The following is a 15,395-nucleotide window of genomic DNA, read 5'->3' on the forward strand; positions in this document are numbered from 1 at the left end:
GTCACAAGGAAAGACTAAGATGTAACTATAGCTCCTCTGGCTCAACTAAGTGAAAGTAAAAGAAAGTGAGAGAAGGTTCCTGATCCTCTACGAATTTGTCTGGCCCTCCTTCTTTTCTTGTGGTCAACATTTCTCTTGCTAACCTGATGATAAGTACAGAAAGGGCCAGGGTTCCCAGTGACCCTCTAGCATGAACACTTTGAGTTCTATTACAGGCTCCCCCTCATCTCTCACCGGAGTCCCACTCCCACATCCCACTTCCGCGCAGCTCCATTACATCAGCAAATCCACTCCCAGGATTTTGTTTCTGTCACCTGGGCTACAAGTTGTCCCCCCCCTTCCCCCCGCAACCCCCAGCAGAGTTCTGGGTCAGTGGGAGAAGGTGGACTGAGAGGTGTCTGTAATGAGGAGACGTTTTTGAGTGGTACCATTGGCTAGTAGAGGGGATAAAGTTTTCAGCAAAGCGGTGAATGGGTCAGACATTCCCATGACTCTGAAAGGCAAGATATCTAAGAGGGTTGTTGCCCGTAGAGTGCCCTGGATAAATCTCATGAACATGCTGTGATAGAAAGAGTCAGTTGAGTGTGATCAGCTTTGTCTTGAAGCATGTGATCATTTGACCCCCAAATAAGCTTTGAGCTTCATTTTCCTCATCCTTGCAACAGAAGTTAACTTATCCATTCCATATATATTTATTAAGCACCTACATTGTGACACATCTTGTGCTAAGTGCTGGAGTTACAGAAGGACTTAGAGTAGACCCTCATCAACTGGTAACTGATATTAAACACAGACTGTATAGTACTTGCCCTTCCTTTCTCCCCCATGGCTATTGTTCATCAATAGTTGTTTATATTTTATTGAATATTTGTTCTGCAGCTAGCTGTTGAAAAAATAATAACAATAACAATAATTATAACAAAAAATCAGGAACCATAGTCCCCAGTTGCAAGCAGCCCATGGTCTAGCTGAGAAGATATAATCAGCTCTGAAAGTCGAGAGTAGCTCAGATTCTTTCCTGCCTTTGGCATTTACATCTCTGTTCTTTAAAAATACCAATATCCAATCCTAATATAGACCTATTAATTCAAAATCTCAGGGTGAGACCTGGACAGCAGTTTACTTTTAAATTCTCCAGGTGATCCTAATTTACAGCCAGAGTTGAGAACCACTAGTCTAATCGTTGGCAACCCCTGACCCTGGCCACAATACCTTGATGGTAAATATTGCCAGAACTGCAGCAAACTATGTTATCTCCAGAAAAAAACTCAGAACGTAACACCATCAGGTGAGGCTTTAGACTCTTTGAAGTTGGGATTAGTACTTCTTTAAAAGTTTGACCAGATTTGGTTTCTATGCTATTAATTTTGATATAAATACAGATATATAAATATATATTAAACTGTATACAATTAAAATTCTTTAGAAAAGATATGCTCACAAAAGCCAATGTTTTCTCGGCCATCATTTATCACCTTTCTTCTCCTTAGTGTTCCAGTTTTATCCGTTTTGATCTCTCCTTGCACCCTGAGATCCAGCCGTACTCAACTGCCAGCAACCCCCCCCAGAGTTTTTCACCTTCTCTTTGCCTATGCTGTTGCTACTGCCGGGTCCACTCTCTTCCCCTCCCTATCGTCTAATTCCTGTCCCTTCTCTTGGACTTAGTGTAGATATCATTTGCTCTGCTAAATCTTTCCTGACTCCACATCGAGTTAGGAAGCCTCCCTGTGACTCCCATTACACCTTACATTTCGTCTCTCTAGGCCTTATCACATGGTCTTGCTTATGTATTGCTCTGTATTCCTCTCTGGACTATACGTTTCATGAGAACAGGAAGCATACCTGTAATGGTTACCATTTCATCCCCATTTTCTACATACTGCCAAGCATGTAGTAGATGCTTAATAAATATCTGTTGAATTGAATTTATATGAATACAGATGTTTGTTTATGCACGCATACAACAAGTAAACTGTGGTATCAATTATCTAGCTCTTGCAAGCGCAAATCACTTTCACATTAAAATTGTCATATAATTGGTGTTTTCCTCTGAGGAAACCCTTTCATGCCAGATTTCATGCATTTGAGAACTAATAGATGTCACTTCTCTCCCACTTATCTTGGCCTCCTTGGGCTTTAATTCATTATCTGTAATTGTAAGGCCCTTCCTGTCAGAAAGCTTGGGAGTGAATAGCTTAGGCTCTTTATAGCTGAAAAGAGCTTTAATTTCTCAGTCCCATCCTTGATGATGCATGCCGTAAGTTCACATAAAATTAGGTGTCTGCTATTGTGATTGGTAAAGGACTTCCTGGGCTGTATCACGCTCTCTCTGACAGATGGTGTTAAAGCCAGTCCTGGAGTATCTTGGGAATTGATGTGCTTAACAGTGAGAACCAGAGGTCCCAGAACTAAGCTCTTCTTGGAAGCCCCCAAATTCCCTACGGTGGATACTGACTCCTATGTATGAGATGTGAGCAATGTGCTTTGTGTCGAAGTGGAAATAATGTTGCTCAAATGATAGCCTAATAAACTAGTCATTACTTCTAATTGCTGGCATTAGGACTTTACATTTCCATTCTCCAGGATTATTGTCGCTTTCATTATTAAGCAGCTCTCAAACTTGCAGCACTTTCCAACTTTGTCAAAGATCAAGTTGCCAAAGGAATAAACTGGGGCTGTCTTTTTCAGAATTCATACTTTTATTGCTCAATTCACTACAGAGAACTAACTGCATGCTTCTTTAATGAATTAAAATTTAAATCGGGAACACTGGCTGGGCCCAATTCACCCCTGCTGATGCAAAGCTGCTTAGCATATCAAAGTGATAGGAGCTCAGAGAGCACAGTGCAAGAGACAACCCTAACTGTATAATGAGAGAGAGGACACACGGAATTTGAGGGAATGCCTGCAGTGCCCAGGGCAATTGTGATTTTGAATATTATATACTTATTGTTAGATATAAGAAATTCCAACACTTTGCTGTGCAAACTTTGTCCCCCAGACTCTCTTGCATAATTTTAGATGGACTGTGTATCCTATTTTTTATTAACTTGGGTTCTGTGAAAAGTACATCTTTGTTCTTGATCAGATCTTTGTTTAAGTACATCACCTTGCAAGTTCTTCAAATTCCAGTGATGCTGAGTTATTGGAAAGAAGAAGGATGATATGGAAGAAAAATGGTACCTTGGAATTTGAAAGAGTATAGTTGGAATTCAACTATAACATTAGGCAAGGTTTGAAATCTTACCAAAGCTCCCTTTCAGATTTATTGTGAAGATTAAATGAAATCATTAATGATGTTTGAATGAGATCATTGAGATGTATTCAGCTCCAAGAGGCAGAGGTTTATATCTGTTTTGTTCAGTGCTATGTCTCCAGTGCCTAGAATAGTGACTGGCCCATAGTATTGACTTCATAAATACATTTTGGATAAATGAATATCATATATGCGAAATACCAGCCATAGTACTTGGTGCGTAGACGTATTCAGTAAATGGAACTTGCTAGGATTGTTTCCAGAATTAATGGGAGACAGGAAAAATCTACTCAGTAGACAAGATTTCAGGATGTAGAATGCTGTAGAGTGACATTTTGAAAATGGATTAAATTTTCTGCAGGAGACTGAGGTTTTGTCATATGTCTTATGAAACTGTCCCAGTAATGTGTCTGAGTATATCCTTTCTTATGGGCTCAGTCTTCCCATTGGAGAAAACGAAAGCTACACTGGCTGATTGTGCAGAGTTATGACATCAATGGTGTCTGTTTCCATGATACCCTGGAATGTGGCTCACCTAACTGTCAAAGCCAGAACTCTTGCAAAGTAAAGGTTTTCACAAAGTATCATGTGTAGGAAAATAGAACCGTGGAGAAAATCTTGGAGGAAGGGTTTAACTAAAAATCTCTGTTTCATCTTCTTATATTTCTCCTACACTTGTTACTGATATGATAGTATACAAATGTTCAAATTTGGTGATTTTAGTTGAAGGAAGAAAGAATAATAAAATGAATATAAAATCACCAAATCTGAACATTTTGCCACATTCACACATGTGCTCTCTCTATATATAGTCATAATATCTATATATATGAAATATACATGTATTCATATATCTGTATGTATAAATATACATGTATACAAATAACATACATATTTGTAAATAAGTTACAGGCATCATGGCATATTACCCTAACTATTTAACTATCTCAGCATCTATGTCTGAATACCTAGGACTCTGTTCTACATAACCACAATAGCATTAGTATACCTAAGACATTTAACAGTGATATGATAGTACTATTTGATTTGTGTTTCATAATCAAAATTTCCCAGTTATCATATTAATGTCCTTTGAACTATTCTTATTAGTATCCAACCAATGATCATACATTGCATTTAGTTGTCATGCATATTTATTGTCCTTCAACACTGAACTCACTTTTTAAAAATCTTTCACAATATTACTTGTGAAGAGTCAGATTGTCTTTGCAGAATATCTCCTAATTGGGATTTGTCTGATTATTTCCTCATGATTAGATATTTAATGGTTTTTATTAAGAATCCAGATAGGTGACTTTATACAAACAATCTGTATTTTATTCGTCTTCATTTTTATGTCTTTCCTACCAGTATGTGAGCTTCTTACAGAGAGGGGCCGTGTCTTATTCGTCTTTGTAACCTCAGAACTCAGCAGTGCCTGGCGCATGTGGGTACCTAATAATTCATCATCGTCCCCCAACCTGTTCCTTCTTTTCATTTCTAATTTTAGTTGCTGTACTACCATTCACTCAACTACCCATAACCAGAAAACTAGTTAATGAACTTGACGCCTCACTTTCCTCTCCTTTTCCTCTCATCTCTAAATAATCACAAAGCCCTACCTGTTATACCTGCGGAATATTTCTCCAACCTTTCATTCATTTCCATTCCTATATTAGGCCTTCAGCATCCTCTCCAGAACTATTAGAGCAGCCCACTAACAGTCCTTCTTACTGCTAGTCTCGGCCCCATCTGTTCTGTATATGCCACAGTCTTGTCCTCAAACTTGTTCATCAGATGTGAAGGACAAAACAACGTGATACCCTCTCCATCATCATCATACTTGTTCACCAGAGACTCAACATTGGTGTGTGCAAATTGGTAGTTATCTCTCAAGTTGCTGGCTGCTTTTAGAAACTCAGAGTGAGCTTCACTGAATAAATCCTTGAAAAAACCCACTACAGAAGCATCTTTATCACTAAGGAACTTTTGAAATTCTTCCTCAGTCCTGAGAGGAACTGAAGCTGGTCCAGCCTGCTTCTTCGGTTGGCTGACAATTCTATCAGCAGTCCTAGGCCCATCATAACACCTAAAACAAAATGTAAAACTTTTCAAGAATAGTGCTTTAATAAATAATGATTTAAAATTAAAATAATTCTCCTCTAGTACTGTTAGTCCTTTTTTCATTTTACACACCGCTGCATTTACTTTGTTACACTCAGGATAAAACACATCCTGTGGGCATGTAAAATGCAAAAAGAAAAATGCATGCACGAGCTATTTTCATTAATGATGGTGTTTTAAACATGTCTATATATTCTTCATAATTATTTTAATTACTATATAATATTTTGCTGAATTGATTTTATTATCCCTGTAATCTTGGATGTTTATGCTTTTTTTTCACTCTTGGAATCACAGATAGCTATTCTGTGCATAGGTTTTTGTTTCTGTTGAATTATGCCATTAGGAGAAATTCTGGAGTCTAAAATTTGGATCAGAGTATATCCATCTTTATTATTCTTAATATATTGCCTTCCAAAAAGAATGTATCAATTGAAATGATCATTATAAATAAGTGAAAACAACAGATTCCTTAAACTTTAACCAGCAATGGGTACCATTTTTAAAATTTATTAGCTACTTAAATAGGTGATTAAAGGTATCTCCAGGCTCCATTAAGAATGGTCTTTTCCCCTGTATTTATTTATTACTGATATTTCTCTATGTAATTTTTGTGTTAATGTCATGGCTCATTCGATTTTTAGGTTTTGAGGTTTTCCTTCTGAATTTGAATGAACTCTTCATATATTACAAATGTTAATTTACCTGACGTTTTCAGTACAAATATTTTTCTGAATCAGTTGTTTTTATAGGACAAAATTTAATTTACAACATTTTCACTTACAGAGGCTTCCAGTTTCTGTATATTCAGTAGTGGCAACACATCCCTCTGCATTTCCTCAGTGGATTCTTGTATTGTGTAAGGTGTAGCTCTAACACTTTGGTTTTCTAAATTGTCCTATTTTATCTTAATACAACTTATTAAATAAGCCTTCTTTGTCCCTCTATTTGGGAAAACTGACTTAGCTTTCCACATAGTTTTGGGTTTGTTTCTAATGTTTCCACCTTTTCCTGTTGGTGTGCCTTTCTGTGTTTATGTCAATACCACAGCTTTAAGTTCTAATACTTTTGTATAAGTTTAATGTCTGATATGGCTAGATTTCTTTCTCTTTTCTCCTGTTAGGATTGTCTATCAGAGTTTTGCCTTTTCTCATATTTTTCATGCAAATTTTATTGCAATTTAAAAAATCATATTGCCATTTTAAAAATTTATTTATTTTATTTATTTTTGGCGGCATTGGGTCTTCGTTGCAGCGAGCGAGGGCTACTCTTTGTTGTGGTGCGTGGGCTTCTCATTGCGGTGGCTTCTCTTATTGCGGAGCACAGATTCAGTAATTGTGGCGCACGGGCTTAGTTGCTCTGCGGCATGTGGGATCTTCCCGGACCAGGGATCAAACCCATGCCCCCTGAACTGGCAGGCAGATTCTCAACCACTGTGCCACCAGGGAAGCCCCATATTGCCATTTTGATTGAAATTGTGCTAAGTCTGTAAATATCCTTGGAGTGAACAGATAGATTTATGATTTCCAGTCTCACTGAGGCAAAAACTATAACTGTCTATTTATTTTAATTTTTTGAAAAATTCTAATAAGGGTTTGTAGGTTTCTGTAAAAGACTTTTGCTCTTACTCTGTACAGTATAAACCTTAGTGTTTTAGACTGCTTTTAATAAAATAATAATGGCTAACTATTACTAAGCACGTAATATGCACCAGACACTATGCTAAGCACTTTGTATATATTATCTCATGAAATACCTCTGTAAGGTAGCTACTGTTATCACCGTAATGCCTGTGAGGAAGCCGAGGTTTATGCTGGTTGCGTAATTTGTCCATGGCCACATGGCTGTTAAACGGTAGAGCTATGATTTGCACCCAGGACTGTCTGACTTCAAAGGCCTTGTTCTTAACCACCATCCTATACTTGGTAAACTGGAATTATGAGCTAATAAGATAATGAAATTTAGCCAGAATAAAAGCAAAATTCTTATTTCAAGTGGATAAGAAGAGAAAGGTCAGTATCTGTTCAGAATGTGAAAGAGTTCAGACCTTCTATGGAGTATCAACTACTAAAGTGGCATGATTGCTCTAAACAAAGTAATAAAACCCAGTTCTTTGTTAATGGATATATGACATCAGCTTATGGAAGGGGTTAGTAACAGTGGATCAGTATCTAGAATGCTGTGTTCTCAGCCCCCTGTTTTGAGAGTGGTCTTTATAACTGGGAGTTTCAGCAGGGGATGATAACATGGTAGATAAAGAGGAATTATGTAGAATAAATGGTTGAAGGATGGGAACTTGCAGCTTGGTTAAGAGAAGACATCTGAAGAGTTGTTTAGAGCAGAAAGGAATAGACATGTGGTGAACAAAGGTTTCAAGGAAACATATTTTGACTCCAGTAAATTCTTATAGAATTAGCCTGTCCAACAGGGAAACTGGCTTCCTTGCAATTTAGTGAGTGCCTCATTCAATGAATTATTTGAGCAGAGACCAAAGGTTACAGAAAAGTGATTCCTAAATTGCAAAAGAAATTGATGTAGATTAATGGTTTTTAAAGTACAAGTCCAACAACTGTAGAATCAGCCAGAAACCACAGTTGTTAGAAATGCAAATTAGAGGACCCCACCCCAGACTAACGAATCAGAACTAAGATGAGGCAGCAGTCTGTGTTTTAACTAGCCATCCAGGTGGTCCCTGATGCTTTCTAAAATTTGAAAACTACTAACCTAGATAAAGTCTAATGTTTCTTAAAACTCTGAAGTTTAACTCTTCTTACTATTTGTCATGCAGTACACTTTTATATCAGTTAATGTGATACTAATCGTGTACTACATCTAAGGGAAGTTCATTGTTGAAATAACAAAGGGACCTCATTATAAAGTGGTTTCATCCAATAGATGGCTTCATGATGTCAACCGTGAAACAGTGTTGCAGCTAAACTTCAAGGTGTCCCAGTAAATGGTTGGAGGTCTCTCATACGTGCACAGCAAGCTGTATCCACTAGTAAAGGCATGGCATACCCTCATTATATGTGTATTTTTTTTCCAAGGATAGATATGTAAATGCAAATTATCATACTAGTTTCATGCTTTTGTTTTCATCATCAAACTGAATTGAAGTCCTCTGGAGGTGGTTTGGAGTAGATGGGAAAAACTAAATTTCTTATAGCTGGGAAACAGTAGATGTTGAATTCCCTTTGCCACTTATCCATCTGTTTCTTCCACCATGCTGTGAGTTCCTTTGGCATTGGGACCATACCTCATCCATCTATGTATTTTCCATGGTGATTAGTGCAATGCCTGTGAAACGTTAGTGCTCAGTCATTGCTTATTAAATATAATGTGTTTAAGGTAATAAGTTCTCCAAGTTTCAAAATATGTTTTTCATACAAAATCAAAGTATTATGATTAAATAAAACAGAGAAGACTAGAACCCAAGGCTGCCCAAACCAAACACAACCACTATTTACATTTTGTAATTTGGACAAATTTACATTTATACAGATTACATTTGTAATGACTCTCGATCTTTTCTCCCGTTTTCTAAAGCTTCGTTTTACATGGTTATAATCATACTTTGCGTTCTGCTTTTTTCCCTTTTCTTTGTAGATTAGGGCATCAGATTACATGATACACTCACATGTGCAGAGAGAATACAGAGTTTTAAATTTCTGGAGCTAACTTGATCTTTCTCATCAACCTAATAGGTAATTGGAAAAGTTGGCAATTAATGATAGCTTAGTCTTCTCCAGCTAAACAGTCTGTATCTATGAAATAGTAAGTTCAATTGAGTTTATTGCAGAAAAATGCTCAGTGTTTCAGATTTCTGTCCCTCGTCTTCTTTACAAGGTGGCATCTGGGTGGGGATTTTTGGGGGTGGGGTGGAGTGGGTAGGTGAATGGCTTATTGAGACCATGGTGATGAGGGGAGAGGTCTCAGGGGTTTCCATTTATTCCAATGCCCAGCTTCTGCTGGTTCACTGGCCTTCTCAGAAACCCCACATTCACTCTCCTGAGCCAGTTGAGACATTGGGTCCCCCAGAAGGGATGCACATGCAGTATTCGGAGGGAGTCAGAACTGTTTTAAGGTCATCTATCTAGCCATATTCATCAGTCAGTTTTACACCATCTCTCCTGCATTACTTGGGGTGCCATCCTTAGTTGAGGTGAGATTCTTTCAAATGGAGAAAAGGCAACAGATACTTTCAACTTTCTCTTCAACTTATGGAAGAGTCTCTTCACCCTTAAAATACCTGCCTCAGAGAAGTCAAGACACATGAGCATCCCACCTTCTTCCCCAAATTCTTCTCCCTTCTTGTTTGAATTCTCCCCTGTGTCAGCACAGATAGAACAGTTCTTTCCTCTTCCTGTCTGGTTAGAACTACCATACCATACTATTTTGTGTTTTATGTACACTTAAAAAAATGAAACCAAACCAAACAGAGAACACTTTGGTAAGGCCATACTCTTGATATGAAGGAAAGGTAACTTTAAAATTTAGAAACCCTTGCTGTCGCTCCACAAACCTGGCTTTCAGATTGTCATTGTTCTTAGGAAAGTCTGTTGTGAGACTTAAGACTGACCCATGATACCATGATGTATGAGGCAGTCCCCATTCTCTGCTTCCCTGAAGCACCAACCTCATTGCTCAGCTGCAGCCTAACATGATTTTAGGGGGAAATAAAATATGTCCATTAAAAATGTATAAGTATTATATATATTAAAATGATATCAAAACACCCCTGTATGCTCTGGTATTATGTAATGAGCACTGTGATTGGAGATGTATGTACTTTATTTAATCCTTGAGTTTAATTTATTTAATCCTTTATTCTCATTTTACAAATAGATACATTGAGGCTCAAAAATAAGCCTTGCCCTAGGTTTCACAGAGAGGGCATTCTTTCAACCACATTGTGCACAATAGTTAACCAAATGCATACGCCACTGTTTATTTAACCATTCCTCCATATTTAGACATTTAAGTTGCCACAGGTTGTTTTAAAGGCAGATCTGCACCTCCTAGTACAAGGATCTGGAGTTTAGAATTCAAAGGCTACTTCAAACCAGATGGGGAAAACTTATAGATGAAAAGAAAACTAAAATATGTATCAACAACCAATTGCAATGTAATAACCTTAGGTGAATCCTGATACAAACACAATGTAACGACAACAAATAGAATCAATTGTAGAGGATTGGGTGGAGGTGGGGAGGATAGAGGGAATGATATTGGCCATAATTTGATCATTGTTGAAGCTAGGTGATGGGTACTTGGGGGTTCGTTTTCCCATTCTTTTGTATATGTTTGAAACTTTTCATAAAGAAACGTTTTTTAAAATGGAATAGGATTCCCTGCACTTTCTGAGTTTTGAGCAAGGAAGAGTTCTTTTTCTAATAGTATTAAGCAAATATGCATTTGTATGATTTTGGTTCCAGTCTCCAATCCCCCAACCCCCTACCCTCAACCACATTCCTCTAACATACTATATATCACTTGACAAATTTCTCTTGGGTGAGCCATGTCAGATGAAAATTCTTCTTCATTGTGGGGTAAAAAGAGGTCATCAGTGCTCTTGAGTGATGTGTGTGTGTGTGTGTGTGTGTGTGTGTGTGTGTGTGTGTGTGTTGAGGGCACACAGTCAATGCAGCTGGTGAGCACAACAGTTCTCTGAAATAGTCCCTGCCAGAGCCTCGTTATCCCACACCATGCTGCAGTTTTATCATGTGTCTGAAAAAGTGTTTCCTCTGCCAGGCAGGAAGGAAATTTGAAAATAAGTGCCAGCTTCAAATGCCCGGAGGGCATACACTGGCATCTCCTTTTCTGGTTGGTAAAGCCAGGATGTGCTGCAGAGTGTCTCATTAACACCAGGGGCTTGGCCAGGCAGGGTGCCCCAGTTTGAGCATGCGTGCTGTCTGGGCACAGTTTTTATTCAATCTATGAAATGTACTAAAGTCACATTGCATTAGACCCCCGAAGTGTACTTGCTTTCTCTAGAAATGTTTACACTGTTTCCTCCCCTCACCCCTCCCTGTGCTACTGAACCAAGTATCTGGCAACTCCAGCCCCACTGACATGAGAGGAGGTAACATTTCATTCATCTCTCTTCCCCTCTCAATATTATTCAGAATTGTCATTCACATAATCATTAATATTTGTTAAATGGAAGAAAGAGGAAAGGGCGCAAAGGTAACATACATGGGGGAGAAAGTGAGGGACAGTAAACAATATAAGATATTGTTCATTGCAGAATATGAATGAATAAGTACATTATCACCTTGAGATTCTGGTGGGATTCTGAAATGGGACAAAATACTAAAAAATAGATTAAAGATGTGAATTTTTCTATAAAGAACACAATGAAATTTAATGTGTAGGGGAAAAAAAATCCCTTGAATTTTATAGCTTCTTTTCATACCTAGTACAAACTAATTCCAGGACTCAAGGGTGAAAGATGGTGGCCTTTGGTTATGTCACCTTCTTTAACATCTCTATAAAATTCAAAGAAACCAGGAAAATGTCATTAAAAAGATTCCCATGACAGTCAAAGATATATCTCATCATCAAATTCCCAGTGTGTACCAGTGACTTTTTCATATCTTTTTCTCCCAAAACCCTATCATTGGCCTTGACAGTTTTACGCAAGTTGACAATTCAGTAAGGAGCACATTGATTTCTGTAGAGGAGAGCCCGAGGGGCAAGTTATAGGTGGTGAATGTAGTGGAGATTAAAAGGTATTAATGAAGTGAATTTTCTAATCTCATTCTTTGAAAAACAGCCATTATCAGGAAGTGCTTTAGAGTTTTGAACTGAAAGCAAATGGAAGAAAAGGAAATATGAAATGCGCAGATTCTGTCTTATCTGTATACACCATTTTTACCAGTCTTAGGCAGGCTCTAACATTTGTACCAGCACTAAGCTGGGTAATTCACACACTTAATTAAACCTTTAGAAGCATGTACGTAGGTACATTTTATTCTCCCCACTTTGCAGTGAAGAAACAATTTAGAGAAGCTTGGTAAATTAGCTACAATCATTAACAACTAAGAAGTCACAAGGCTAAGCTTCTAACGCAGCTCTGTCTGAATATAATACCTGTTTCCTTTCTACTGTACTTCACTGACTCTGTTACTGCAAAGGAGATAGTGCTAAAGTAGTTTGTGGTTTTAGAAGAATGTTCCAAAATGTCAGTTCTTTTTACTTATGGTTGACGCCTATGTCTTACACGCCTTACTCCAGGCATTAGGGAGCTGTAAAAGTTTCCATATTGCAATAATTATAACTGCAAACTTGTATGTTGTAGGGTGAGGTGCCATGGAACGGAAAAAGTTCATAAATTATAGTCTGTCACTAACTATTTGTGTGGTCTTGAGCAAATGTCTAAATTCTCTGAGCCCAAATCATTGCTGCCAAATATAAGATAATTTATTAGGTTAAGTCTAAATTATCTTTTTCTTCTGTGATTCTCTTTTCCTGATTGATGCACTGTAAGTTCCAGTAAATCAGAATTGAGATTTTTACTGTCACTGTTTGCAGATGACATGATACTGTACATAGAAAATCCAAAAGAAGCCACCAGAAAACTACTAGAGCTAATCAATGAATTTGGTAAAGTCACAGGATACAAAATTAATATACAGAAATCTCTTGCATTCCTATACACTAACAATGGAAGATCAGAAAGAGAACTTAGGGAAACAATCCCATTCACCATTGCAACAAAAACAATAAAGTACCTAGGAAAAAACCTACCTAAGGAGGTAAAAGACCTATACTCAGAAAACTGTAAGACACTGGTGAAAGAAATCAAAGAAGACACAAACAAATGGAGAGATATACCATGTTCTTGAATTGGAAGAATCAATATTGTCAAAACGACTATACTACCCAAAGCAATCTACAGATTCAGTGCAATCCCTATCAAATTACCAATGGTATTTTTCACAGAACTAGAACAAAGAAAAAATCTTAAAATTGGTATGGAGACACAAAAGACCCCAAATAGCCAAAGCAATCTTGAGAGAAAAAAAAAAAGCTGGAGAAATCAGACTCCCTGACTTCAGACTGTACTACAAAGTTACAGTAATCAAGACAGTATGGTAGTGGCACAAAAGAAGAAATATAGATCAATGGAACAAGATAGAAAGCCCAGAGATAAACCCACGCACCTATGGTCAACTAATCTATGACAAAGGAGGCAAGGATATACAATGGAGAAAAGACAGTCTCTTCAATAAGTGGTGCTGGGAAAACTGGACAGCTACATGTAAAAGAATGAAATTAGAACACTCCGTGACTCCATATACAAAAATATACTCAAAATGGATTAAAGGGCTTCCCTGGTGGCACAGTGGTTAAGAATCCCCCTGTCAATGCAGGGGACCCGAGTTCGAGCCCTGGTCCAGGAAGATCCCACATGTTGCAGAGCAACAAACGCCACAGCTACTGAGCCTGCGCTCTAGAGCCTGCCAGCCACAACTACTGAAGCCCACATGCCTAGAGCCCATGCTCTGCAACAAGAGAAGCCATCACAAAGGGAAGCCCACGCACTGCAATGAAGACTAGCCCCGGCTCGCCGCAACTAGAGAAAGCCCACACACAGCAACAAAGACCCAATGCAGCCAAAAATAAATAAATAAATAAAATTAATTTATTTTTTTAAAAATGGATTAAAGACCTAAATGTAAGACCGGACACTATAAAACTCTTAGAGGAAAACATAGGAAAAACGCTCTTTGACATAAATCACAGCAAGATCTTTTTTGACCCACCTACTGGAGTAATGGAAATAAAAACAAAACTAAACAAATGGGACCTAATGAAACTTAAAAGCTTTTGCACAGCAAAGGAAACCATAAACAAGAAAAGACAACCATCAGAATAGGAGAAAATATTTGCAAATGAAACAACGGACAAAGGATTAATCTCCAAAATATACAAACAGCTCATGCAGCTCAATATCAAAAAAACAAACAACCGAATCCAAAAACGGGCAGAAGACCTAAATACACATTTCTTCAAAGAAGACATACAGATGGCCAAGAGGCACATGAAAAGATGCTCAGCATCACTAATTACTAGAGAAATGCAAATCAAAACTATAATGAGGTATCACCTCACACTGGTTAGAATGGGCATCATCAAAAAATCTACAAACAATAAATGCTGGAGAGGGTGTGGAGAAAAGGGAACCCTCTTGCACTGTTGGTAGGAATGTAAGTTGATACAGCCTCTATGGAGAACAGTATGGAGGTTCCTTAAAAAACTAAAAATAGAATTATCATATGACCCAGCCGTCCCACTGCTGGGCATATACCCAGAGAAAAGCATAATTCAAAAAGACACATGCACCCCAATGTTCCTTGCAGCACCATTTACAATAGCCAGGTCATGGAAGCAACCTAAATGCCCATCGACAGACGAATGGATAAAGAAGTTTTGGTACATATATACAATGGAATATTACTCAACCATAAAAAGGAACGAAATTGGGTCATTTGTAGAGATGTGGATGGACCCAGAGACTGTCATACAGAGTGAAGTAAGGCAGAAGGAGAAAAACAAATACGTATATTAACGCATATATGTGGAATCTAGAAAAATGGTACAGATGAACTGGTTTGTAAGGCAGAAATAGAGACACAGATGTAGAGAACAAATGTATGGACACCAAGGGGGGAAGGGGGGGTGGGATGAATTGTGAGATTGGGATTAACATATATACAGTAATGTATAAAATGGATAACTAATGAGAACCTGCTGTATAGCACAGGGAACTCCACTTCGCTGTACGGTAGAAACTAGCACAACATTGTAAAACAGCTGTACCCCAATTTAAAAAAAAAGAAGATGGGAGAGAGAAACGACTGAGATGAATGTCTTTACTAAAATACCAATAAGTTTGTCAAACTTTAAAAAAAAAAAAAGAATTGAGATTTTTAAAAATATGAATGCTCATTTTGGTTGGATTTTAAAAATCTTAAAGTGACCTTCCATTTTAGCCAATTTCTCTTACTCT

General features: G+C 37.8%; 1 protein-coding gene across 4 annotated transcripts in view; it reads left to right on the forward strand.

Moving 5' to 3' along the window:
- The window catches only part of LINGO2 (leucine rich repeat and Ig domain containing 2), a 1,205,266-nt gene that overhangs the window by 1,101,148 nt on the left and 88,723 nt on the right, over positions 1–15,395 (forward strand). The window lies entirely within an intron of this gene.

This window comes from Balaenoptera ricei, chromosome 6 (assembly GCF_028023285.1).
Source record: "Balaenoptera ricei isolate mBalRic1 chromosome 6, mBalRic1.hap2, whole genome shotgun sequence".
Lineage (NCBI taxonomy): Eukaryota > Metazoa > Chordata > Mammalia > Artiodactyla > Balaenopteridae > Balaenoptera > Balaenoptera ricei.